This window comes from Rhineura floridana, chromosome 4, assembly GCF_030035675.1.
Source record: "Rhineura floridana isolate rRhiFlo1 chromosome 4, rRhiFlo1.hap2, whole genome shotgun sequence".
NCBI classification, from domain to species: domain Eukaryota; kingdom Metazoa; phylum Chordata; class Lepidosauria; order Squamata; family Rhineuridae; genus Rhineura; species Rhineura floridana.
Window position 1 is genome coordinate 72,640,691 of NC_084483.1, and position 12,133 is coordinate 72,652,823.

Below are 12,133 nucleotides of genomic sequence, written 5' to 3' on the forward strand. Positions count from 1 at the left end.
GGCAAAAATGCCAAAAAAGTCTCTCTAATTTCATTGTCTTCTAAAACACTCTCAAGCAAGAAGACATTTTATTCACAATTTAAACATAATTGGTTTGTGTTCTTATAAAGCTGTAAGCCTCTTTATAGTCTCCTCATAACTGACTCTCATTGTAAAATTTGTGGGTAGTAATTGCAATGTACTGTTCTCTTATTTCTACTCATTTTATTTCAGATGTATTAATTAAGTAGGCTTTCACAGGCACATTAGTCTAAATTCCCCACCTGTTTATATGCTGTAAAAATCTTTATTGGCGCTACCAGAGTGAAAGTGCAACATTTCAGATGTCAGCCAAGATCCGGAAAAACAGAAAATAAGTTCTATGAGGCTAAGGAGATGGTAGAGTGCTATTAATCAAACAACAGTCCCATCTTATCACGGGGCAAACTGTTTCTGAAGATACCCTGGGAGAAGGGATTGTGCAGCCTGGGAAAAAGCCTTGGAGTGGGGGCAGGTGTTTTAAGAAAAATGTTAACCATTCCATTATGCTAGTGTTAGCTGTTACATGAATCCAAGTAGTGTTTTGGATCCTGGACACAGTTATTAACCCTATTGTTCTGGGACATTTATTTGACTGTAATTTTGCATACAGTTCAGCAAAGAAGAATGAATAAATGTCTGTCCTGAATATCTGGGAAAGTATTTATTTATTTATAAGATTTCTCTGGGCGCAATCCAAGTTGTATAGATGCTGGGCTGAGGGGAGGAGGCTATTGCAGATCCCTGGCTGAGCCGGCCGGGCTCTGGCTCAGCCAGGCTATGCCGGCAGAAGCCCCTCTCCCAGTGCAGCCATGATGCAGCCATGTGGTAGCTGGCCCAACCTGGCTCAGCCAGGGATCCGCTGGGAAGCCCAGCCTGGCATAGGAAAGCCAGCAGAAGCCAGTGCAAGGCTCCAAAAAGGTGTGTTCCAGAGGCAATTTGGGGGAGGGACTGAGAGGGGCCTTACGCTACATCCAGGTCCCTTTCAGCTCCCTCCAGTGGCCCTCTGCCCCGACTGCCATTACGCTGGGAAAAGACATGGCAGAAGGAAAGATGTATTTTGTTTCCTTCCGCTGTGCTGGCTGGTGCAGCCAGTGTCCTCCTCTCCCAGAGCCTCTGAACGGTAGCTGGATGTGGCAGCCCCTTCCACCAGCTCTGCCTCTGCCAAATTCACCCACACTGGCCTCTGATAAGATGGATTGCTCTGTTACTCACCCTTCACCATAAGGCCCCAGGGTGGGTTACAACAATAAAAACACAATTATAAAAGCAAATAAAACATTACAATTATAAAACAGATAAAAAACATTCTAAATGGAAGAGAACAAAGTTTGGTTTTGCCTGTGGAAAGTGCTGCTGCAATAAACTGATTAGTATATCAGATATGCACATATTTTTGTACTTTTCAAAATGCCTCCCCAATAAAAATGGTTCCACCATCATAACTTTTGGTGCTCTTTGTGACGCCCTTCCCTGGCTCTCCCTGTCAGGTTCCTACCTGCTCGTGGCTACTGCCTTTCACTAGGCACCACCAGGGACTCCACCAGTCCGGACTGTCCTTTTTTATGGTTTCTCTCTCCGCTCTAGCACAGATCTCAATAGATCCCCCTGCTAGGCAGCACCACCAGTCACGTTCTACAACCAATGTTCCCAGAGACCTTGCCTGAGTCTCTCTATCCGGTTACATTCGTGACTGCATGCCTATGCTGTTCCCAACCCCCTTGTATCAATGCAGATAACTCATAACTCGGGGTTGCTCTGGATACTTATAATGTTATCTTCTCCTCTTCACCGCTGCCACCATTTGTTACTGTTTCCCTTCAGCCTTGGTCATTACCTTACCCTCCCTTCTGGTCTGTGAAACCCCAGCCAAGGATCAGGTCTTCGGTAAACCAAAATAGTATTTATTAAATAACATTAATAACAAGATAACTTTGATAATGATCTACAAGCTTATGGTTTCATCTATTACTGTGATATTTGACTTATTACTAATCCAAACTCCACCTCCCTCTTTCTCCACACTCTCCTGACATACACCAACTCACACCCACCTCCAAACTCCACCAAAACAACCCACTAACGTCCACCCAGATTCAACTGTCCTCCTTCCATTTATACTCTCAGCCATCCAAACACTCAGCCAATCATCCAGCATTCTACGGCTTATTTACTCCCCCCTCCTCTTTCATTCCACTTACCACATATCTTCTATACAAACAGCACTTACCATATATACATTAATACAGGAACATCACACTCTTCCATCTGTCTTCTCTGTTTCCAAATCACCTTATTTCTGCTTCCTGACTCCTAGCAGAGCAGAGAGAGCTGTCTCAGTTGGTCTACAGGTGAGGACATATAAGCAAGCCAGCTTTCAGAGAGCGAGCGAACAGAGCGAGCGAACAGGGAGGGCAAACAGGAGCTTGACAAAGGAGCTGTAGCGAGGAAAGGAAAAAGGCCAAGAGGGCTCTGAAGCTGTGTGTTCTCAGCCATGTGCTCTGAAGGGCTCCATAGCAGCTTGATTGGAAGCGGTGTGGCCTGATAGCTATTGGCTGAAGGGTGTGGCCTGAGAACTGCTGAGGGCAACAAGCAGCAGCTGTGTGTGCTGGGACTCTCGTTCTGCTTCCTGACTCCTAGCAGAGCAGAGCAGAGCAGAGGGAGCTGTCTCAGTTGGTCTACAGGTGAGGACATATAAACAAGCCAGCTTTCAGACAGTGAGCGAACAGGGAGGGCAAACAGGAGTTCGACAAAGGAGTTCGACAAGTCAAGGGAGAGGTCCCTAAAAAAACACACCAAACAAATGACTAATTTCCCTTGTACAGCGCACTGCATACCAGTGGGACTCTCAAGTTTACCCTGAAGTAGGACAGGACAAGCACAGGCCACTCCAAAACAAGTAGTCAGCAAGAAACAAAAGGTAGAAGAGACTATGAACGCGAAGGATGCTCCAATGGTTGTGACCTGCAAAGTGTGTGCCATGTTTGTTCTCTTGCCTGAGAACAACATGGCATACATGTGCAACAAGTGCAAGCTCGTGGCACTGTTGGAAGAAAAGGTGAGAGGCCTGGAACGGCGAGTGGACACACTGAGGACTATAAGAGAAGATGAAGAGTTCTTAGACAGAACGCTGTAACAACAGCAGCAAAGAGAAGTACAGGAGGTGGAAGAAGAACAACATGTGGTAGCAGAAGAGGAGACTGCTTTGGAGAGGAACAAAAAAGTGGAGGAAACTCCATGGGAAAGGGTGACAGGAGCAGAAGAACTAGAAGACACCCTTCACTAGTAGAGCTATGGAACCGCTTTCAACCACTCGAGGAGGAGACTGGAGGACAGCCTGTGGTGGAAGAATTACAGGAGACCCCGTGCGACAACAAGCAAGAGGCTGAAGCTCAATCAAGCAGGGACAATGAAACCATGGCACACAACAAGAAGAGAAGAGTACTAGTAGTGGGAGACTCCCTACTGCGTGGGATCGAAACCCAAGTATGCAGAGAAGATCTGTGGACTTGCCAGGTATGCTGTCTACCAGGACGGATTAGAGATGTGACAGAAGGGTTGCCATCACTCATCAAGCCCACCGACAGGTATCCCTTTCTCCTAATCCATGTGGGAACAAATGATACTGCCAAACGGAGCTATGAAGAAATCACATCAGACTTTGAAGCTCTGGGAAGGAAACTCAAGAACTTTCGGGCCCAGATAGTTTTTTTATCCATCTTTCCAGTACTTAGAAGAGGAGTAGAAAGGGAAAGAAAAATACTCCGTGTGAATGAATGGCTATGAAGGTGGTGCCAACGTGAGAGATTTGGATTCTGGGACCATGGGCTATGGTTCCTGGAAGATGGACTGCTGGCAAGTGATGGGTTGCATCTCACAAGGACTGGGAAGAATGTGTTTGGCCACAGCATGGAGAAGTTCATCAGGAGGGTTTTAAACTGAATCCTAAAGGGGAGGGAAATGTAAACTTGGTGGGAACAACTGATGAACGCTTATGTACAGTAGCGGGACCAGAGAGTTTGGCTCTAATAGGACCCAGTAACAGTCCTCAGAAAAATGTAGTAAGGAAGCCAAGCCATAAATCACATGGTCTTCGATGTCTGTATACTAATGCGCAGAGCATGGGAAACAAGCAGGACGAACTTGAACTCTTAATACAGGAGGGCAATTATGACTTGATAGGTATAACTGAAACTTGGTGTGATGACTCTCATGACTGGAATACAGCAATTGAAGGATACAACTTGTTCAAGAAGAACAGAAGGAATAAAAAGGGAGGTGGAGTTGCGCTATATGTTAAAAATATATATCCCTGCACAGAAATACAGGAAGATGAGCTTGGTAGCTCCACCGAGAGTATCTGGATTAAAATTAATGGGGCAAGTAATAAAAGGAATGTGGTGCTTGGAGTCTACTACCGACTACCCAATCAAGGAGAAGATGAGAATGTAACTTTTGAAAAGCAAATTCCCAATGTCTCGAGGAGGCATGATGTAGTAGTAATGGGGGATTTCAATTACCCTGATATCTGTTGGGAGACAAATTCTGCCAAACACGGCCCCTCTAAGAAATTTCTCACTTGTGTTGGAGATAACTTTCTCCTACAGAAAGTGGAGGAAGCAACCAGAGGATCAGCTATCCTGGACTTGATTCTAACCAATAGAGATGATTTGGTGGATGAAGTGGCAGTTATGGAAACTCTGGGGGAAAGTGACCACACCATACTTGAATTCTTGATTTTAACAGAAGCAAAAGCTGAGAGAAGCCATACGCGCACCCTGGACTTCAGGAAAGCTGATTTTAATAAATTCAGAACAATTGTAAGTACCATTCCATGGCAAGCCACCCTAATGAGAAAAGGAGTCCAAGATGGGTGGGAGTTTCTAAAAAAGGAAATTCTAAAAGTGCAATGGCAAGCAATTCCAACAAGGAAAAAAGAAGGGAAACAGCAGAAGAAGCCAGTGTGGCTTCATAAAAAGCTTAGAAATGACCTGAAAACAAAAAAGGACACATACAGGAAGTGGAAAGAAGGCCAGGCCACAAAGGGAGAGTACAGGCAGGTATCACGGAATTGCCGGGATGGTGTCAGGAAGTCTAAAGCTGAGAATGAGCTGAGGCTAGCGAGGGATGCTAAAAGCAACAAACAAAGCTTTCTTCAGGTATGTCCATAGTAAAAGACAGAGAAAAGAAATGGTGGCACAGTTACTCAATGAGGATGGCATAATGATAACAGATGACAAAGAAAAGGCAGAAGTTCTCAATTCCTACTTTGGCTCATTCTTCTCCCACAAAAGGGCCTATGACCCTCCCGGGAAACATGAAGTAGAAGGGGCAGGATTTGAGCTTGAGATTGATAGACAAATGGTCAAGGAATACCTAATCACTTTGAACGAGTTCAAATCTGCAGGGCCCAATAAACTGCATCCTAGAGTATTGAAGGAACTGGTTGAAGAACTCTCAGAACTGCTCTCTATTATCTTTGCGAAATCATGGAGGACTGGTGAAGTGCCGGATGACTGGAGGACAGCTAATGTCCCTATCTTCAAAAATGGCAAGAAGGAGGAACTGGGGAACTACAGACCAGTCAGCCTAACACCAATCCCTGGAAAAACTCTGGAGCAGATTATAAAGCAGTCAATCTGTAAGCACCTTGAAAGCAATGCAGTGATTACTAGGAGCCAACATGGATTTATGAAGAACAAATCCTGCCAAACTAATCTCATCTCATTTTTTGATTGGGTAACCTCCCTTGTAGACTGTGGCAATGCTGTGAATATCTCGACTTCAGCAAAGCTTTTGACAAAGTGCCCCATGATATTCTGGTTAGCAAGATAGCTAAATGTGGGCTGGATGAAACAACTATTAGGTGGATCCACAGTTCGCTCCAGAATCGTACTCAAAGAGTACTTCTCAATGGTTCCTTCTCAAACTGGGGGGAAGTAACGAGTGGGGTACCACAGGGCTTGGTCCTGGGCCCAGGGCTCTTTAACATTTTTATTAATGACTTGGATGAGGAGGTACAAAGCATGCTTATTAAATTTGCAGATGATACAAAGTTGGGGGGCATAGCTAATACCGTGGAAGATAGAAACAAAATTGAAATGGACCTTGATAGGCTGGAGCATTGGGCTGAAAACAACAGAATGAAATTCAACAGGGATAAATGCAAAGTTCTACACTTAGGAAAAAGAAACCAAATGCACAGTTATAAGATGGAGGATACTTGGCTCAGCAGTGCGACATGTGAGAAGGATCTTGGAATTGTCGTTGATCACAAGCTGAATATGAGCCAACAGTGTGATGTGGCTGAAAAAAAGGCAAATGCTATATTAGGCTGCATTAACAGAAGTATAGTTTCCAAATCGCGTGAAGTACTAGTTCCCCTCCATTCAGCACTGGTTAGGCCTCATCTTGAATACTGCATCCAGTTCTGGTCTCCGCACTTCAAGAAAGATGCAGACAAACTGGAACGGGTTCAGAGGAGGGCAACAAAGATGATCGGGGGACTGGAAACAAAGCCTTATGAGGAGAGACTGAAAGAACTGGGCATGTTTAGCCTGAAGAAGAGAAGACTGAGGGGAGATATAATAGCACTCTTCAAGTACATGAAAGGTTGCCACACAGAGGAGGGCTGGGATCTCTTCTCGATCGTCCCAGAGTGCAGGACACAGAATAATGGGCTCAAGTTGCAGGAAGCCAGATTTCAACTGGACATCAGAAAAAACTTCCTGTTAGAGCCATACGACAATGGAACCAATTACTTAGAGAGGTAGTGGGTTCTCCGACACTGGAGGCATTCAAGAGGCAGCTGGACATCCATCTGTCGGGAATGCTTTGATTTGGATTCCTGCATTGCACAGGGGGTTGGATTGATGGCCTTATAGGCCCCTTCCAACTCTACTATTCTATGATTCTATGAAAAAAGGGGGAAGTGTTCCAGGTGTGAGTACATTGTTGAATTTATAAGAAACATGAGCACATTCTTTACTCTTTTATAGCTTTTTCAGTTTTACTTAATGCTAATAAATATATATGTAACTTTATGAGAAATCAGTATAATCTATGAATATTTTAGTAATTTATTTTCAGTCAGCCAGATTCCGGGGCCATTTACACATGCAGAAATTCCAACAATCATAGCATTCTCCATAGATTTCATTATCAGGACAACCCCATGCATACCTTGCTGTATAGAGAGGAATATTCCAAAACTCCACACATGCAGAGGCTTCTAAGTGGCCATCAAGACTTTACTGGAATAGCACACTCTACACAGTCCATACGGAGTTTTCTCACAATTCATTAAAAAGAACTGCTCAGTATTCTCATGGGAGTCTATGTGCACACTGGAGTCCAATGAGAGATGGAGAGATGTCCAATGTGGAATTGGAAAGACGTTCAAAACTTATAAGAACTGTTTTCTGGGAAATATAGTTTACAGATTGAAGCAAATGTTAAGGAAAATATGCATACATTAAATGAAGTTTGTATGCAAGACATTTATAGTTAACAAGAAAGCAAATTCAATGCTTCTTTAGATGTGGTAAAAGTACATTGGTTTGTATCCAATGGTCTCTCCTATTCACACTGGACTCTTTGATCCAGGAGAAGCTTCACTGAACAGAAGAGGGATTAAGATGATTTTTACTGATTGACCTTCACTCTGCAGCCCCCTCTGCCTCCCAAATCTGTTCTAGATGGCTGGGGACCTGTCTGGAATACCATGGAAGCTGGTGCAAGGGGGCATAGGAGAAAGGGGGAATTTGTGAAAAGTTGCCTCTCTCCCCCCTTTCTCCCTTCCCCCCATGGAAGCCTCTGCTAGATCAAAGAACCTTCTGTGAACAGAAAATGGATACAACTCATTAGCATTATTAACAATTTCCTGGGATTTAAAAAAGAAGAATTATCCAAAGGTGTGGTTAATATCACTACAGAAAAGTGTCACAAAACTGGGCAAAATTTGTGCACATAACTGTCATAATAATGACCATGCATAATTCCATCCAAAAGACTCCCAAACCATTCATTTCAAAGAGCTTAGTCTGTTTCCATCTGAACAAAGGCGGATAAGCCAGTCTCACTTGGACTTGCACCATAGGTTTCCAGGAATCTGATTTACAGTTTCTAATCACTTGAGACCACCACATTGTCTTCACAGGAGCATACGGAAGATATTAAGAGATGAAAAACAACATCTTGCTTCCTTGTTCCAAAAAGAGTAGACTGTACTTTTCATTAGTTTATCCATAATGTAAGTTGCTTGGAAGATACATAAAGGAAGGAGGATTTACTGGAGGTTTGTAAGATATGAAAACTGGAGTAAGTTAAATAACCATTTTTACAGAAACATCTAGATTTAAAAAGTCTTCTGGCCTCTCAAAACTGTACACGTGGAGGATAATGACTACTGAGAAGAGGAAGAAGACAAGGAGGAAAATGAAGAACATGAACAGTGGCAGTGTGAGATTCAAGTATGCTAACACTTATCAAAACTGGTACTGTTGAAGAAGATACTGAGTATATCCAGCCTGCACGTGTAGGCCTCTACAGCTGTGTCCTCAGAACAGGGGTGGAGTGCTTGTGGGCCTCCAGATGTTATAGAATTAAACTACCATCACCCCCCCCCAGTCAGCATAGCCAATGGTTAAGAGTTCAATAGCATCTAGAGGGCCACAGGTTTCTCATCCTTTCCTTAAAGGAAAGACAGCAGTGCCATTACTCGTAGGCATGTTTTCTACATTGTCTGCAAGATCTTCTGGATATGGCTCATATTTAGTGCAGAAATTGCCAGAGGCTAAAGTAGCTCATATAAAAGGTATATAGATGCCATTCCCAATCTGGTGTCTTCCCTATTTTTTGGACTACAATTTCTATCAGCTTCAGTCAGCACAGCGGTGCTGACTGAAGCTGATGTGATTTGTAGTCCAAAACATCTGGAAGCTGAGGAATGCTGGCATATAAGACGGATTTCAGAATTACTGGACAATAGAGCACTCTGATACACCCAGAGTTCCTTCACCTATCTCTTGTGCTCTCTTGTCTTTTTTTTTTGGTTGTAGATTTCTTCCCAAACACAGCTGTGCTGTCTTCATTAAAATGAATGGGAGAACTTCTGCATGCAAAGTTCCACAGGTATGCTGGATCACATGCAAGGTTTTGATTTAGTGTGGCTCATTACTTTAGTTTATGAAGGTCTTGGCACTATTTTTGATTTCTGAATAAATAGATAGAAAAGGGACAGCAACATGTGAGAGTAAGTACTATATCAAAGTAAGCAGGGTTATACAGATGATGGACTATTGTTGCCATCTGCAAAAGCACTTGAGTATGCTAGAGCCAAGAAACTAGAAATGATCTTTCCAAGAAGAAAATCAGTGCCTGCCACATTTTAAATCTGATTATTTTGTTACTGTATGTCTCTCCCCACTACCACCACCACCCTTGAAAGTGTTGACATTATTTCCCCATTCAGAAAAAGTGTGAGTAATGAGATAATAAGGAAGCTCCATGGTACATTGGGAGCAGACCTTTTTTTACACAAGCTGCAGGCTGTGGAAACTTGCAGAGTTTTTTCTACAATATCATTAGCTGGTCTCTGCTGGTTGAGGACTGTAGCAAAGGGGCACTAATGAGAAAAGCAAATAGGTTACACAAAGATCAAAGAGCAATTAGAGATTTCAATTTACATGAAAAGACACAGTAGTTACAGCTTCCTAGTAGAATCAAGAATCAGGAGCGATTGTTCATTAATACTCTAATGCCTTTTAAAATTCATAAGAAATATTTAGGTGCCATCTCCAAGCCTTTGAAAAAAAATCCCATTTAGATAACATGAGCCTCAGCCATTTTATGCTCTGAAACATGAGATATCATTTTACACAAGATGGAATTCTGACAGAGATCCCTCAAAACTTTTTTTTCTGGCCTGGGCTTCTTACTTTTTGATTCCCCTCAGTCAGGACACAAAGGTCTTATATAGCTCCCAAGTGGTGGAGGAGGTGCCCAAGAATTCTCTCAGGCAATTGATGGTTGTTTCAGTAGCTGATGTTATGTGCTCCCTGGCCTGGGCTTTTCTTCCTCAGGTCAATAGACATGGGTACAGGTAAAGCTCTTTGGGGGACCAAAGAGCTCAGATGGGATTGCAATCCCTCCCTCCAAGGCTGATATAGCACATGAGGCTTATAGAATACCAGCTCAGGTGATCCTGTGAGCAGCTTCAGGCCAGGGCATGAAGCAAGAACTACAACTGAAAACTCTTCAGAAGATACGGTAAGTACAGGATGTGTTTTGAACAAGGAACACACATTATATAGATGTGTTTCACAGATATCTTGGATTTTCCTAATTTACCTCCAGATGCAACTGGAAGGTTTGCGGTTAGTCTGTTTATTAGCCATATGGTTTAGGATATGATTGCCTTAGGGCCAAACCAGTGGTGACATCAGAGGGGCATGGCTACATATCTCCCTTTCTTTCTTTCTGCTAAAATCAGGCAGGGGGCCATGTCTAAGTCAAGCACTGCAATGTGAGGAGAGGGGCTGAACCTTCCCCCCTGTGCTGATTGCCAATGCAAATATTCCCAAACAGCTAAGAGAGAGAAATAAAAGCATACAAACATCTGTTTTGGCCCTGTATGTTTTCCATTCCATGGCTAATAGCAGCTCTATCAGGAGGGATTTGCATCAGGGTCTAGCTGTCTGAATATTTTTGGCATCATTTACAAGTTATAATCTTGGGTTAAGTAATGTTCTACAAGGAGCATTGCATTGTGTGATTAACTGATTGCTATCTTCCTTTTTTTAATTTTCTTTTTTGCCGTAGCACAGTTGCTGCAACATGTTCCTTCAGAAGTTCTGACCCTGCCTTCAAACTCGCATCAGCCCCAGCCAGCATGACCAATAGTGAGGGATAATGATGATTCATGAATTTATATACCATTTAATGCCAGAATAATTTCTAATGGTTTACAAAGTATAAAAAAGTTACATGACCATTAAAATAAATATTTTAATTAAAATATAGTTCTAATCCAACAACATATGCAGTGCACCATTTTGGTGACCTGTGCCCTTGAATATGGCATTCTTCATAGATTGGCCAGTAGGTAAAGTATTAAGAAGGGATCCCACATCTCTCCCCCACCCCACCCTGCAAAAAAAAAGTTTGAAAAGATTGCCTCCTTTTTGAGAACTGAGGCCAAATGTGCAGTGCTCTTGCTAGTATATGTCCTTATAGAAGTTATCCTTTGTGCAAATTGAAATATTAAGGGCCAATTCTTAAACTATAAGAACAGCATGACTGCTGCTTCCTGGAGCTCAATCAGACCACATTTCATAATGCTTGAACTAGGAACTCACATGATAATCCTTGATGACATGCTTCTTTTACACACAGAGGGTTGAAATGTTTCTGGAAGCAGTGGGAGGCCCCTACATCACTCCAGTAAAATAATAACTGGCTCTAAATATGTCTGTATAATTATGGGCTAGTACTAATTGTTTGGTATGTGTGAGATGGCTTTTATAATGAATCCAATCAATGGATGTATTCATGTGAACAAGTTTCATTAAATAGTATTTGATCAAATGTGAGCAAGAAAGCTAGATGAAAAAAAGACAGAGAGAGACACACACAGATACATGTAGTGTATGATAAAAGGACTCCTAGATTTTATGGTATTTTTATATTGGCTATGTAGTGCTGTGCTTCACAATAAGAGATTCCTTAAAAGGTTTATTGATTTTTGTTGTTTTAAAAACAAACAAAACATTTAGGAATTGCAGCATCTGCATTTGAGCATTATTGTAATCATTAATGATTTATATTTATATCCCATTACAGGAAACACACACACAGAGAATATGAAAAAGAAAAGTAAATGCAATCAAATGTGTAACATATGATGAGCAGTAATACACTTTGGATCAAAAACTTTTAAGGCACAAAAGACAAGCACTCCATTTTCTTTCTCTCGTTCTTGTTTAAATGAATTTTACATTTTGTTCTTGTTTAGATTAATGGGTAAGATTTTAATAGTACTCTTAGGGCACAGTTCATCCTCTCAATATTGATGGCTGGGGCTGGAGGGACTTAGGGTGGCATATAGGCCCCTCTT